The 14767-nt window shown below is 46.5% G+C and overlaps 15 non-coding genes across 15 annotated transcripts; 7 read left to right on the top strand and 8 right to left on the bottom strand.

Annotated features, from left to right (window-relative positions):
* Window positions 1–3199: 3199 nt before the first annotated feature.
* On the bottom strand, window positions 3200–3288 carry Trnay-gua (transfer RNA tyrosine (anticodon GUA)). Its single transcript is given in 2 exon segments — window positions 3200–3235; window positions 3252–3288. It is a non-coding gene; the product is annotated as a tRNA-Tyr (tRNA).
* Window positions 3289–3536: 248 nt separating this feature from the next.
* Window positions 3537–3608, top strand: Trnaq-cug (transfer RNA glutamine (anticodon CUG)). Its single transcript has one exon. It is a non-coding gene; the product is annotated as a tRNA-Gln (tRNA).
* A 6282-nt stretch (window positions 3609–9890) lies between these two features.
* On the bottom strand, window positions 9891–9979 carry Trnay-gua (transfer RNA tyrosine (anticodon GUA)). The gene is given in 2 exon segments: window positions 9891–9926; window positions 9943–9979. It is a non-coding gene; the product is annotated as a tRNA-Tyr (tRNA).
* A 248-nt stretch (window positions 9980–10227) lies between these two features.
* On the top strand, window positions 10228–10299 carry Trnaq-cug (transfer RNA glutamine (anticodon CUG)). Its single transcript has one exon. It is a non-coding gene; the product is annotated as a tRNA-Gln (tRNA).
* Window positions 10300–10657: 358 nt separating this feature from the next.
* Trnay-gua (transfer RNA tyrosine (anticodon GUA)) lies at window positions 10658–10746 on the bottom strand. The gene is given in 2 exon segments: window positions 10658–10693; window positions 10710–10746. It is a non-coding gene; the product is annotated as a tRNA-Tyr (tRNA).
* A 248-nt stretch (window positions 10747–10994) lies between these two features.
* On the top strand, window positions 10995–11066 carry Trnaq-cug (transfer RNA glutamine (anticodon CUG)). Its single transcript has one exon. It is a non-coding gene; the product is annotated as a tRNA-Gln (tRNA).
* A 358-nt stretch (window positions 11067–11424) lies between these two features.
* Trnay-gua (transfer RNA tyrosine (anticodon GUA)) lies at window positions 11425–11513 on the bottom strand. Its single transcript is given in 2 exon segments — window positions 11425–11460; window positions 11477–11513. It is a non-coding gene; the product is annotated as a tRNA-Tyr (tRNA).
* A 248-nt stretch (window positions 11514–11761) lies between these two features.
* Trnaq-cug (transfer RNA glutamine (anticodon CUG)) lies at window positions 11762–11833 on the top strand. Its single transcript has one exon. It is a non-coding gene; the product is annotated as a tRNA-Gln (tRNA).
* Window positions 11834–12191: 358 nt separating this feature from the next.
* On the bottom strand, window positions 12192–12280 carry Trnay-gua (transfer RNA tyrosine (anticodon GUA)). The gene is given in 2 exon segments: window positions 12192–12227; window positions 12244–12280. It is a non-coding gene; the product is annotated as a tRNA-Tyr (tRNA).
* A 248-nt stretch (window positions 12281–12528) lies between these two features.
* On the top strand, window positions 12529–12600 carry Trnaq-cug (transfer RNA glutamine (anticodon CUG)). The gene has a single exon. It is a non-coding gene; the product is annotated as a tRNA-Gln (tRNA).
* Window positions 12601–12958: 358 nt separating this feature from the next.
* Trnay-gua (transfer RNA tyrosine (anticodon GUA)) lies at window positions 12959–13047 on the bottom strand. Its single transcript is given in 2 exon segments — window positions 12959–12994; window positions 13011–13047. It is a non-coding gene; the product is annotated as a tRNA-Tyr (tRNA).
* A 248-nt stretch (window positions 13048–13295) lies between these two features.
* Window positions 13296–13367, top strand: Trnaq-cug (transfer RNA glutamine (anticodon CUG)). Its single transcript has one exon. It is a non-coding gene; the product is annotated as a tRNA-Gln (tRNA).
* A 358-nt stretch (window positions 13368–13725) lies between these two features.
* On the bottom strand, window positions 13726–13814 carry Trnay-gua (transfer RNA tyrosine (anticodon GUA)). Its single transcript is given in 2 exon segments — window positions 13726–13761; window positions 13778–13814. It is a non-coding gene; the product is annotated as a tRNA-Tyr (tRNA).
* Window positions 13815–14062: 248 nt separating this feature from the next.
* Window positions 14063–14134, top strand: Trnaq-cug (transfer RNA glutamine (anticodon CUG)). The gene has a single exon. It is a non-coding gene; the product is annotated as a tRNA-Gln (tRNA).
* Window positions 14135–14492: 358 nt separating this feature from the next.
* Window positions 14493–14581, bottom strand: Trnay-gua (transfer RNA tyrosine (anticodon GUA)). The gene is given in 2 exon segments: window positions 14493–14528; window positions 14545–14581. It is a non-coding gene; the product is annotated as a tRNA-Tyr (tRNA).
* Between the last annotated feature and the right edge of the window lie 186 nt (window positions 14582–14767).

Genomic DNA, 14767 nt, shown 5'->3' with positions numbered 1-14767 from the left:
TACCTGGAACTCCCGGAGAAATTCGCCGTTCGCGTCAGGCGCGATCGTCGCAGTTAGATCCCCAAAGACATCATCCGAAAGAGACTCACCAGAATCATCGGCAGAATAGAGACTAGCGTAATACTGATGGAGAGCACGAACCATTTCCTCCTGTGCAATAAGCTGCCGTCCATCATCCACCGTAAGAGAAGAGATGAAGGAGCGACGACGACGAGTGTGATGCCGTAGCAGGTGGTACAAGGATGTCAGTTCACCTTCAACAAGAGAGTGAGGTTTCGACTTGACTCGCAGACCATCCATCTGTCGTCGTTTAAGGCTCAAGAGCTTGGCTTTAATACGACGAACATCATGGATCCGCAGAGGAGAGGTACCCGCCGCGTCATATAGTTCACGCAGGACAGAGTAGTAATATTCATACGTGTTCTTAAAATCACGCGCCCTAGCAGCACAGTAGAAAATCAAAGTCTGACGAATCTTGGGCTTGGCAAACGCAGTCCACCAAACCAGCAAGGAGGGGTATCGCGGGACAGAGCGAAGACATCGCTCCCACACGCCACTTATAACATCATCCATAGCACTGTCGGCAAGGTGGGAAACATTTAACATCCACTGGGAACGATAAAGTTTTGCAGGTTGGTGACTAAGATTTACAGTGGCAGTAAAAGCACAATGGTCAGAAAAACTAGTAGGAATAACATCGACAGAAAGAATTTTATCACATAAAAAATCAGATAAATAGAATCTGTCGAGTCTACTGCATGAGGACGCGGTAAAAAACGTATATTTCACCAGGGTTGGATATTTGTGTTCCCAAACATCACGCAGATGCATCATACGAACTAAGTCATGTAAATCACGGCAATAATTAAAATTGGGGGACTGGTCTGCAGGGCGTAAAACACAATTAAAATCGCCTCCGAGCAGGAGACTCCGAGGACTCTGGCGCAAAAGATAAATAAGCTCTTCTTTATAAAAGCGCGATCGAGCCACAGTGTGACCCGAACCAGAGGGGGCATACAAAACAATGAGGCGGAGATCAAAAAGACGACAACCAATCCCACGGCCAGAGTCAAGGAATTCAACGTCAGTAATAGGAATGCCTTCTCGAAAGAAAAGAGCAGTTCCTGTTGAATATTCCGGCGCGACATTAAAAACAGTTTGAAATCCAGGTAGAGAGAGATCAGAAAACAACACTTCCTGCAAAAACACTACGTCCGCACAGGCGTCGTAAATAAACTGCCGCAAAGAGGCAATGCGAACGTCGGACTCAATACGGTTAACATTTAAGGTAAGAAAGGTGTATGCTTGAACCATAGAGAGAAAAGCGAGAAAACAAATCACCTACACCGACGCACCAGCGTCACAGTCCATAGCAGGGGTGACGGAGGCATCCGAGGGAGGGGGACTGCTACCCCGTTCCGTGGATCCCTTACGTTTCGGTTTTTTACGAACAGCATTAACGTTCGGCTGAACGCGTAACTTGCGTCGGCTGACGGGCAAGGAAACTTCAGCCGCCGGTGACGTAGGAGGGTCAAGTTCTGTATCCGACACCACCCGCGCCGGTCCACATGCGGGATCCGGGGTCGCGGGGGAAACATCCGACAAAACGGAATGGTCAACACCTGCACTAGCTTCCGGCAAACATGGACTGCACGGAGGCGAAACGTGAGCAGGAAGGTCCGAGGCCGCAGAGTTGGAAGGAAGCGGAGCAGCTCCGCTGGCAGAGGTATGGGGCAGCGAAGCAGGAAGTTGTCGCGGCTCCACTTGTTGTGACATCGAAGTCGGTTCGGAAGACGGCGCCAACAGGTCCGACCGACGACCCGACTCGAGAGAAGCTGCGTCGGAGGCCGGAGGGGCGCCAGCAGCCGCCACCGGAACCGCTACCTCAGGAGGGCAGGGAGCAGCTACAGTACACAGTGGCTCGGAGGATGCCGGTCGCTCGGACTGGGGCATCTCAGGGAGATCCTCATCCGTACTATTTCCATCGTGTGGGCGACGCCTCTTATTATTCAAAAGTGGCACACCCACCTGAGGGACAGACGGAACAACATCAGATTTAGCACGCAAAGGAGGAAATTCTGTGTCAGGGGTGCGCAAAACCTGTGGCGGGGCGCTACTACCACTGGACTGTGCTACACCAAGAGCAGAACCACCTGCAACGAGGTCAGCGACCGTTAACTTGCGACGCTGTTCGAGAGAATTTTTTAAAACAAAAACTCTCCGCGGACAGTCGGTACGCACGTGACCACTTTCATTGCACAAAAAACAGGTGCCAACCTGACCACTATATGTTACATGGACACGATATCCACCGATCTGCAGGTGAGATGGAATATTCTGCTTAACGTGCATTTCGACTGCACGAATACCACTGTAACATTGCAGGCGATGTTGGCTTGACCAGCGTTCAAGGCGAATGCTCTTTACATCACCATACTTCTGTAGACCCTCCTTAAGATAGACATTATCCACCTCCGGTGGAAGGTTGTAAACACGAACATTGGTATACGTGATGGAAGCATTGGAAAGCAGCACGGTACTTACAGAATCATCCCGATGCCGAAAGAGAACTTGATGACCATATTTAGAAAGAATTTTATCAACCTGAAGTGGGTCCATAAACTTAACAAAGAAAACATATAGTTCGGTATCAAAATAAGCAGTGTGCACCTGATCCGAATGAACACCAAAGGTATCTACCAACCAATCATGTATCTCAAGAGAACTAGGTTGCACATGGCGGGTTGACTTGTCAAAAGCAAAACTAACTGTAGCCTGACGAGGAATAACCTGGGACGACATTTTCAAAATATGCGGCCGAAACCGCTACACAAAAAAACACTGAAATAAGGACAGAAAGTAACACAAGGTACGAAACAACGACGGAGAAACACTCTCAGAAGTTGCAACACAACACGTAAACAAAAACGATAGTCCACTATACGTAACGCTACGGCGGAGCGGAAGACTAGGCACGTCCACACTGCACGGCGTCTAAAGCGGAACTGTAAGAGCAAGCAATTTTACTATAATTCGAAGAAATATCATTATCCTACGAAGGCTAAGAATCCCATGATTATCAACTAGCTACTAGAAGCTGAGCAAATGAATTTCCTTTAAAATAGGTTTAAAACATAGGGAGGTTCTGACCGAGTGGGCATGCTCTGGAGCCTCTTTGCTCCTGAGATTAGAAAAACAGTCCTCTGGGCCGGATTTGAACCAGCGACCTATGGATAACTGTGAATCCTCCACTACAGTCCACCGCTCTACCAACTGAGCTACCAGAGGCTCTGCATACTTTCTTATTCGTACTGATTGCTTTACGTCCGTCCCTGTCTTTCGTTTCCACACACTGCTACTCAGCGCTGCCATATAGACGCACAGGAAATGCAGTCATCGGCTGCAAGTGCAAACATTGCCCAGATTAAGTTTTATAATGCTCGATCGTGTCAATTAGGTTAAAAAATGCAAGTAGGAAGTGTCTGAAGTACGTCAGAACACTGCTAAGTGTATTTACGAGTCCCATTCTCCTGTCTGGTTCCATGGTGTAACGGTTAGCACTCTGGACTCTGAATCCAGCGATCCGAGTTCGAATCTCGGTGGAACCTTCGTTTAGTCTAAATTTTCTGTAATAAGCGTTTCTCGCCGATGAAGTAGCAGCGATAGGCTCAGGGGTGTAGTTTAAGTCGAGGCGCGGCCGTCGTGCCAGTCGGACGTGCCTGGAGCGTTGTTTACGTGCTCAGCTGCGGCTTGCGGTGCGGCACGTGGTGAGTCGAGGGCCGTTGCGGCGCGCATTACATCTTGTTGTTAACGAATAGAACGTAACATGGATCACCCAGAGCGAAAAGATACTTTGAAGTTTATGTTTGATGGCAGTTTCTCTCGACCGAAGTATTACGAAGTCGAACGATTTCTTGATGAAGACGTAAAATTACCCCCCACCGATATCATTGGTATCCATTTATCTATTGTTAGTAGCACAGTTTATATCAAATTGCGTGACCCCGAATTGTGCGACAAAATCATCGAGTCATGTGGCGGTACCTATAAATTTCGACACAGTGACGGAAATGTGGGTGAGGTGACTGTTGTCCACGCTGGTCTTGGTATTCGCACCGTCAGGATTTTCGAGTTGCCTTTTGAAATCACGGCCGAACAAATTAATGCTTCTCTTAAGTCCTACGGCAAAATTATCAGTAACATTGCCGAAAAGTGGGCCTCGTTCCATAAGTACCCTGTCTTGAATGGTGTGCGGCAAATTAAGATCGAATTGCAACGGCATATTCCATCCTACCTAACGATTTGTGGCTATAGGGCGATAATCATGTATGAGGGACAGCCCCGTACATGTTCCGGCTGTAATTCCACAGGACACGTCCGAGCACAGTGCATCCAACGACGTGTAACACAGCTGCCTGCGGGTGAACTAGCCACTCCCACGCAACCGACACTATTACCGACTACTTATGTAGCGGCGGTCCGTGCTAATACACCCACGGCGCCGGCTGTGGACGTGGGACTTCGTGTGGCCGATATTACGGAGGACGGAGACGTACCTATGGAAATATCTACCACTCAGGAAGCTTTGCCGGCCACTGGCTTACTAGACGCGGCGCCCCGTGACGCCTCACGTGAGGCAGCTCGGGTCGACGGCGTAGAGGCTGCTACTACCGATGTTGACAGACGGCAAGAGACAGGGGCTCTTCCTCTTCCTTTAGAGAATGCGGAAGTCTCCGTCGGTAGGTCCTCCCCGAAAAAACACAAGAAACGTCGGATCGCTCGTCCTGAGGCAGCCCAATCGGCGCCCCTCTTGCGTGAAAAGGCCAAACAAGCAGGCCGCATGATCTGCGATGACACTTCGGGGACCGACGATTGTCTTCCGTCGTTGGCCTCACCCATGACTATTGACGATGATGTCTCCAACCTTGACACGGGGAGGGCAGAGACTTGTGCACCACCGCGGACGGACCAAGTGCCGGATGCGCGGGGTGACGGCCCGCTATGCGGTTCCGGAACCGCCACAGCAGGCGCGACAACGGCTGTGTCTGTTGTCAATTGGGCGGATGACACTGAAGATATGGCCGGCACTCCCGACCGTGACGAACCGATGGCAACTGGTGATACGCTGCTTACGCCCCGGCGCAATGCAGCTTCCACGGACGGCGACGTCTAGACTTATTCGACCTCCGAAGCGGACGACTGCTGAAGGGAGAAAAATCTTACCTGTTTCCATCTGCCGATGACCAGTCGTCCCATATCGCTCCGTTCACGACAATCCTATAAGATTTCTACTATGAATGTAAACCGCATTGTCTCTCCAGCAAAAATCCACAGCCTTCGACAGTATTTACGGGCCGCTGATATAGATATTCTGTTCGTACAGGAAGCAATGACTCCACTCCTAGCCGACGTCCCCGGTTATGACGCCATTGTCAATATAGGAACGGAGGCCGGTACCATCATTCTGTATCGGGAAGGCATTGAATGTTCTTGTTTGTCCATGTTACCTACAGGACGGGGCATTGCCGCCCAGTTCCATGATGTACTCCTTCTTAATGTGTACGCTCCTTCCGGTTCCAGCGCGCGAGCGGCGAGGAAGGAGTTTTATACTGGAGAGATAGCGCCTTTAATCACCGACTTGCGTCTGCGTATTATTATGGGTGGTGACTTTAACTGCGTTTTGCGCCGCTCCGATCAAACGCCGAATTTTAACTTCAGTCAGGAACTGCTGACACTGGTCACAGAATTGCAGTTAGTCGACACGTGGGAGGCCTTACACCCAGCTGATGTTGCCTTTACTCACTTTACGCCGACGTCTTCCAGCAGGTTAGATCGCATCTATGTGCACCGCGGTCTTTTAGCCGACGTGGGAACTTGCGAATATTGGCCCGTTAATTTCAGTGACCATATCGCTTACCACACCGTCTTTAATCACTCACCGCAGAAGGTTTACAGAGGCTTCGGACGATGGCACCTCAACTGTCGCCTCTTACAAGACGCCACTTTAGAGCGTGAGATACGGTCGGTTTGGCATTCCGTAACATCACGCAGGCCCACGTACCCCACGTGGATTGATTGGTGGACGCTTTATGCAAAGAGGAAACTCATTACTTGCCTCAAACACCACGCCAGGATTCGCGCGCGCGGTGAGAAGGAAATCACTGAATTCTATTTCTGCGCCCTGCGAGAATTGTACCCGGATTATCATCAGGTGCCTAATAACATCACGCACGTACGCAGACTCCAAGCGAAAATTACATCGTTGATGGGACGGAACGCTATCGGCCACCAGATTCGTGCACGTGATTTCACCAACTTACCGCAACAGCAGACGTCTGTTCACCATATCGTCCAACAATTACATGCGGCGCGCAGGAAACTTTTTCATAAGTTGCAAGATGCCGACGGTGCTTTTTATACCCAACAACGCGACATCAAAAACCATGTTGCCAACCACTTTGCCGCACTTTACACCCGTGCGGGTGTACCACATAAGAAAGTGCGAGAATGGTATCACTCTGGACACCCACCGTACCGCATTACCGACGACCACAATCGGGACTTGCTCGCTCCCTTTACCACCGAAGAACTAAAGGATGCCCTGCTTGCCGCACCACGAAATAAATCTCCGGGCACGGACGGGCTCCCTGTCGAGTTTTACGTCAAATATTGGTCTATATTAGGGGACGGACTCACGGAGATGTACAATGAAATACTACGTGGGATTGCTCTGCCCCAAGCCTTCACAGAGGGGTTAACTGTTTTACTACCTAAGACGCCGACGCCGACCACCACCAAAGATCTGCGGCCCATTACTTTGCTTAATGCGGACTTTAAACTTCTGACGCGCGCCCTCAATGCCCGATTACAGCAGCTGTTACCCGATCTTCTGGGACCATACCAAATGAGTGCGATCCGTGGCCGCTCACTGTCCACCATTTTGGCGCTGTATCGGGATCTAGTCTCCCTCACCTGGGACACCCGCACTCCAATGGCCATAGCATTTCTCGATTTTGACAAGGCTTACGATCGGGCTGACTATCGTTATCTCAGTAGCGTGATGGAAACAATGGGCTTCAGTCTTAATTTTATCCACCTCATCAACAACTGTATCAGTGGTACACGTACACGGTTCCTGATCAACAATACATTGACGGAGTACATCCAGCTCTCACGGGGTATCAAGCAAGGCTGCCCTCTCTCAACGACGCTTTATGCGATCCTCATGGAACCCTTGTTGCGCCGCCTACATCATAGCCTACCTGGATTCCAGTTTTATGGTGTCAAGTCTGTGGTCCAAGCATACGCCGACGATGTCAGCGTGCTCCTTAATGATGTTCACGATGTCACCGCAGCGAAGTGCATTCTTGAGGAATTCCAAAGCGATAGTGGTGCAATGTTAAACGTCAATAAATCCGCCGTCTTAACGCTTGGTCAGGAACGACCGCTCACGGGCGACGCTTGGCTGCCCTGTGTACAGACTAGAAAACACCTTGGTCTCTACGTCACGGCCCGGCCACTGGACATGTCTCACAAAAATTGGATACCCAAAATTCAGGCGATAAAAGCACTCCTGCGTGACCAAAATATGCGACACCTCGATCGTTTGCAGCGAGCCTTTTTCGTCAATTCTTATGCCCTCTCCAAATTACAGTTTGTTGCCGCCGTCCTACCCATGCCAACCACAGTAGCAAGATCACTTCTAGCGGCGGCCGCCTGGTACGTCTGGAAGCTCAATATTTTTAAGGTTTCCTTCACTACGACAGCTTTGCCATGCGATATGGGAGGCCTCGGCTTGAAAAACCCCGGCATTCACGCCTTGGCTCTGTATCTGAAACGCTCATGGCGTATACTCACCGCCAGCGAAGACACCGTCACGAAGCGGCTCTATCAGCTATTCCGCCCTCGCAACTTATCTCCGCCTGTGGACATTGGCCGCGTCAGCCCACACTTTCAGCATATAGCACTGTATTATCTAGAAAGTAGCTATCTCGACGACGAGCTTTTCAAGAAGCCGACAGTTCAACTGTACCGCCACTTACTTCGGCCGTCACTGCCTGGCCCCTTGGAAAAGAAGTATCCGGCTTGCAATTGGTCCCTCGTTTGGACTAACATTCATAATCCGACACTTCCGACAGATGTTCGCTCCAAATGGTATGACGTGGTCACTGAAACTGTACCGACGCAAGAAAAGCGACACAGGATTAATCTTGCACCGAGTCCCTACTGCGGCTTGTGCCACGTGGTGGCGACTATTGCTCATCTGTTTGTCTGCAAGGACCAAGTGCACATCTGGAACTGGACGCGCAAAAAACTCGCTGTGCTTAACCGGACTGCGCCTCATGCGATTCAGATCCACGACATTCTGCGCCCAGATTTCCGACTTTTCCCAGCTGCCAAACATAACAGTTACCTATGGCTCGTGGGACATTTTATCAACTATATTCTGTCCGGCAGTGCCCCTAATGTCTTAGATTTTCAAGTCTATCTCTCAACACAACACTGGCGCACAACCAGCCAATATGGTCCCCGGTATCAGTCAACATTTCAACATTTTCTTCACGTCGTCCTTGGGATGCCATAGAACATGGCCAAGTGGGACATCTGTTACAACAATTCGTCATCCCTGTACTACAGTCGAAGGATATACTCTCTGCGAAGACACTCATTTGTCTCCTGGGTATGATGCATATGACAACGTCTGAATTTCACGAATTTTTCCTTCCCAGTAGCAGTTCTTCCGACAATATACATAATTTGGTGTATTTGAATCAACAAAAATGCAAACCCGAAGAAAGAAAACGAACAACGAAGATGGACAGAAGACAAACGACTAACCACAATCCAACGAACTAAGAGATTAAAGATTAAGGAACAAAAAAAAAATATCATTTGGAAAATTTGTCAAAACAAACGAAAAACGATAAGGAACAAACCAAAAAAAAAAAAAAAACATTAAAAAAAAATTTAAAAAAAGTGGTAGAACGCTAAAAAAAAAGAGAAAAAAAAAATAAAAAGAAAAAAAAATAAAAAAATTTGGGAGAGCGTTAAAAAAAAAAAAAAAGAAAAAAAAAAGTGGTTAAGGCGTTGGACAATTTAAAAAAAAAAAAAAAAGTGGTTAAGCAAAAAAAAAAAAAAAAAAGTGGTTAAGGCGTCTGACTCGAAATCAGATTCAAAAAAAAATTAAAAAAAAAAAAAAAAAAAAAAAAAAAAAAAAACTCAGTAGAGTGCTGGGACATGAAACCCACGAGCACATTTGAGCGGTGGTTCAAGGCCGCAACAAGTTTATGTTTTATTTTTTAGACGTTCGTTCTGTAGTTTTCGTTGTTGACATGTGATTGCTAATCCAGATTCAAGACGAGTTTATTTAGCAAAATCAGATTGGGTGCATTTTGGGAACACACACATGAAAAAAAAAAAAAAAAAAAAAAAAAAAAAAAAAAAAAAAAAAAAAAAAAAAAAAAAAATGGTGTAACGGTTAGCACTCTGGACTCTGAATCCAGCGATCCGAGTTCGAATCTCGGTGGAACCTTCGTTTAGTCTAAATTTTCTGTAATAAGCGTTTCTCGCCGATGAAGTAGCAGCGATAGGCTCAGGGGTGTAGTTTCTACGTTTGTATTAAAAACGAGATGTCTATGAAACGGCTGAATATTGGTGCGACTATGTGACCTATATAGCACATTAAACGAGTAATGCCTGTAAGAGCAAGCAATTTTACTATAATTCGAAGAAATATCATTATCCTACGAAGGCTAAGAATCCCATGATTATCAACTAGCTACTAGAAGCTGAGCAAATGAATTTCCTTTAAAATAGGTTTAAAACATAGGGAGGTTCTGACCGAGTGGGCATGCTCTGGAGCCTCTTTGCTCCTGAGATTAGAAAAACAGTCCTCTGGGCCGGATTTGAACCAGCGACCTATGGATAACTGTGAATCCTCCACTACAGTCCACCGCTCTACCAACTGAGCTACCAGAGGCTCTGCATACTTTCTTATTCGTACTGATTGCTTTACGTCCGTCCCTGTCTTTCGTTTCCACACACTGCTACTCAGCGCTGCCATATAGACGCACAGGAAATGCAGTCATCGGCTGCAAGTGCAAACATTGCCCAGATTAAGTTTTATAATGCTCGATCGTGTCAATTAGGTTAAAAAATGCAAGTAGGAAGTGTCTGAAGTACGTCAGAACACTGCTAAGTGTATTTACGAGTCCCATTCTCCTGTCTGGTTCCATGGTGTAACGGTTAGCACTCTGGACTCTGAATCCAGCGATCCGAGTTCGAATCTCGGTGGAACCTTCGTTTAGTCTAAATTTTCTGTAATAAGCGTTTCTCGCCGATGAAGTAGCAGCGATAGGCTCAGGGGTGTAGTTTCTACGTTTGTATTAAAAACGAGATGTCTATGAAACGGCTGAATATTGGTGCGACTATGTGACCTATATAGCACATTAAACGAGTAATGCCTGTAAGAGCAAGCAATTTTACTATAATTCGAAGAAATATCATTATCCTACGAAGGCTAAGAATCCCATGATTATCAACTAGCTACTAGAAGCTGAGCAAATGAATTTCCTTTAAAATAGGTTTAAAACATAGGGAGGTTCTGACCGAGTGGGCATGCTCTGGAGCCTCTTTGCTCCTGAGATTAGAAAAACAGTCCTCTGGGCCGGATTTGAACCAGCGACCTATGGATAACTGTGAATCCTCCACTACAGTCCACCGCTCTACCAACTGAGCTACCAGAGGCTCTGCATACTTTCTTATTCGTACTGATTGCTTTACGTCCGTCCCTGTCTTTCGTTTCCACACACTGCTACTCAGCGCTGCCATATAGACGCACAGGAAATGCAGTCATCGGCTGCAAGTGCAAACATTGCCCAGATTAAGTTTTATAATGCTCGATCGTGTCAATTAGGTTAAAAAATGCAAGTAGGAAGTGTCTGAAGTACGTCAGAACACTGCTAAGTGTATTTACGAGTCCCATTCTCCTGTCTGGTTCCATGGTGTAACGGTTAGCACTCTGGACTCTGAATCCAGCGATCCGAGTTCGAATCTCGGTGGAACCTTCGTTTAGTCTAAATTTTCTGTAATAAGCGTTTCTCGCCGATGAAGTAGCAGCGATAGGCTCAGGGGTGTAGTTTCTACGTTTGTATTAAAAACGAGATGTCTATGAAACGGCTGAATATTGGTGCGACTATGTGACCTATATAGCACATTAAACGAGTAATGCCTGTAAGAGCAAGCAATTTTACTATAATTCGAAGAAATATCATTATCCTACGAAGGCTAAGAATCCCATGATTATCAACTAGCTACTAGAAGCTGAGCAAATGAATTTCCTTTAAAATAGGTTTAAAACATAGGGAGGTTCTGACCGAGTGGGCATGCTCTGGAGCCTCTTTGCTCCTGAGATTAGAAAAACAGTCCTCTGGGCCGGATTTGAACCAGCGACCTATGGATAACTGTGAATCCTCCACTACAGTCCACCGCTCTACCAACTGAGCTACCAGAGGCTCTGCATACTTTCTTATTCGTACTGATTGCTTTACGTCCGTCCCTGTCTTTCGTTTCCACACACTGCTACTCAGCGCTGCCATATAGACGCACAGGAAATGCAGTCATCGGCTGCAAGTGCAAACATTGCCCAGATTAAGTTTTATAATGCTCGATCGTGTCAATTAGGTTAAAAAATGCAAGTAGGAAGTGTCTGAAGTACGTCAGAACACTGCTAAGTGTATTTACGAGTCCCATTCTCCTGTCTGGTTCCATGGTGTAACGGTTAGCACTCTGGACTCTGAATCCAGCGGTCCGAGTTCGAATCTCGGTGGAACCTTCGTTTAGTCTAAATTTTCTGTAATAAGCGTTTCTCGCCGATGAAGTAGCAGCGATAGGCTCAGGGGTGTAGTTTCTACGTTTGTATTAAAAACGAGATGTCTATGAAACGGCTGAATATTGGTGCGACTATGTGACCTATATAGCACATTAAACGAGTAATGCCTGTAAGAGCAAGCAATTTTACTATAATTCGAAGAAATATCATTATCCTACGAAGGCTAAGAATCCCATGATTATCAACTAGCTACTAGAAGCTGAGCAAATGAATTTCCTTTAAAATAGGTTTAAAACATAGGGAGGTTCTGACCGAGTGGGCATGCTCTGGAGCCTCTTTGCTCCTGAGATTAGAAAAACAGTCCTCTGGGCCGGATTTGAACCAGCGACCTATGGATAACTGTGAATCCTCCACTACAGTCCACCGCTCTACCAACTGAGCTACCAGAGGCTCTGCATACTTTCTTATTCGTACTGATTGCTTTACGTCCGTCCCTGTCTTTCGTTTCCACACACTGCTACTCAGCGCTGCCATATAGACGCACAGGAAATGCAGTCATCGGCTGCAAGTGCAAACATTGCCCAGATTAAGTTTTATAATGCTCGATCGTGTCAATTAGGTTAAAAAATGCAAGTAGGAAGTGTCTGAAGTACGTCAGAACACTGCTAAGTGTATTTACGAGTCCCATTCTCCTGTCTGGTTCCATGGTGTAACGGTTAGCACTCTGGACTCTGAATCCAGCGATCCGAGTTCGAATCTCGGTGGAACCTTCGTTTAGTCTAAATTTTCTGTAATAAGCGTTTCTCGCCGATGAAGTAGCAGCGATAGGCTCAGGGGTGTAGTTTCTACGTTTGTATTAAAAACGAGATGTCTATGAAACGGCTGAATATTGGTGCGACTATGTGACCTATATAGCACATTAAACGAGTAATGCCTGTAAGAGCAAGCAATTTTACTATAATTCGAAGAAATATCATTATCCTACGAAGGCTAAGAATCCCATGATTATCAACTAGCTACTAGAAGCTGAGCAAATGAATTTCCTTTAAAATAGGTTTAAAACATAGGGAGGTTCTGACCGAGTGGGCATGCTCTGGAGCCTCTTTGCTCCTGAGATTAGAAAAACAGTCCTCTGGGCCGGATTTGAACCAGCGACCTATGGATAACTGTGAATCCTCCACTACAGTCCACCGCTCTACCAACTGAGCTACCAGAGGCTCTGCATACTTTCTTATTCGTACTGATTGCTTTACGTCCGTCCCTGTCTTTCGTTTCCACACACTGCTACTCAGCGCTGCCATATAGACGCACAGGAAATGCAGTCATCGGCTGCAAGTGCAAACATTGCCCAGATTAAGTTTTATAATGCTCGATCGTGTCAATTAGGTTAAAAAATGCAAGTAGGAAGTGTCTGAAGTACGTCAGAACACTGCTAAGTGTATTTACGAGTCCCATTCTCCTGTCTGGTTCCATGGTGTAACGGTTAGCACTCTGGACTCTGAATCCAGCGATCCGAGTTCGAATCTCGGTGGAACCTTCGTTTAGTCTAAATTTTCTGTAATAAGCGTTTCTCGCCGATGAAGTAGCAGCGATAGGCTCAGGGGTGTAGTTTCTACGTTTGTATTAAAAACGAGATGTCTATGAAACGGCTGAATATTGGTGCGACTATGTGACCTATATAGCACATTAAACGAGTAATGCCTGTAAGAGCAAGCAATTTTACTATAATTCGAAGAAATATCATTATCCTACGAAGGCTAAGAATCCCATGATTATCAACTAGCTACTAGAAGCTGAGCAAATGAATTTCCTTTAAAATAGGTTTAAAACATAGGGAGGTTCTGACCGAGTGGGCATGCTCTGGAGCCTCTTTGCTCCTGAGATTAGAAAAACAGTCCTCTGGGCCGGATTTGAACCAGCGACCTATGGATAACTGTGAATCCTCCACTACAGTCCACCGCTCTACCAACTGAGCTACCAGAGGCTCTGCATACTTTCTTATTCGTACTGATTGCTTTACGTCCGTCCCTGTCTTTCGTTTCCACACACTGCTACTCAGCGCTGCCATATAGACGCACAGGAAATGCAGTCATCGGCTGCAAGTGCAAACATTGCCCAGATTAAGTTTTATAATGCTCGATCGTGTCAATTAGGTTAAAAAATGCAAGTAGGAAGTGTCTGAAGTACGTCAGAACACTGCTAAGTGTATTTACGAGTCCCATTCTCCTGTCTGGTTCCATGGTGTAACGGTTAGCACTCTGGACTCTGAATCCAGCGATCCGAGTTCGAATCTCGGTGGAACCTTCGTTTAGTCTAAATTTTCTGTAATAAGCGTTTCTCGCCGATGAAGTAGCAGCGATAGGCTCAGGGGTGTAGTTTCTACGTTTGTATTAAAAACGAGATGTCTATGAAACGGCTGAATATTGGTGCGACTATGTGACCTATATAGCACATTAAACGAGTAATGCCTGTAAGAGCAAGCAATTTTACTATAATTCGAAGAAATATCATTATCCTACGAAGGCTAAGAATCCCATGATTATCAACTAGCTACTAGAAGCTGAGCAAATGAATTTCCTTTAAAATAGGTTTAAAACATAGGGAGGTTCTGACCGAGTGGGCATGCTCTGGAGCCTCTTTGCTCCTGAGATTAGAAAAACAGTCCTCTGGGCCGGATTTGAACCAGCGACCTATGGATAACTGTGAATCCTCCACTACAGTCCACCGCTCTACCAACTGAGCTACCAGAGGCTCTGCATACTTTCTTATTCGTACTGATTGCTTTACGTCCGTCCCTGTCTTTCGTTTCCACACACTGCTACTCAGCGCTGCCATATAGACGCACAGGAAATGCAGTCATCGGCTGCAAGTGCAAACATTGCCCAGATTAAGTTTTATAATGCTCGATCGTGTCAATTAGGTTAAAAAATGCAAGTA

This window comes from Schistocerca serialis, chromosome 2 (genome assembly GCF_023864345.2).
Source record: "Schistocerca serialis cubense isolate TAMUIC-IGC-003099 chromosome 2, iqSchSeri2.2, whole genome shotgun sequence".
In the NCBI taxonomy this organism is placed as follows: domain Eukaryota; kingdom Metazoa; phylum Arthropoda; class Insecta; order Orthoptera; family Acrididae; genus Schistocerca; species Schistocerca serialis.
This window is presented reverse-complemented; position numbering and strand designations above follow the sequence as displayed.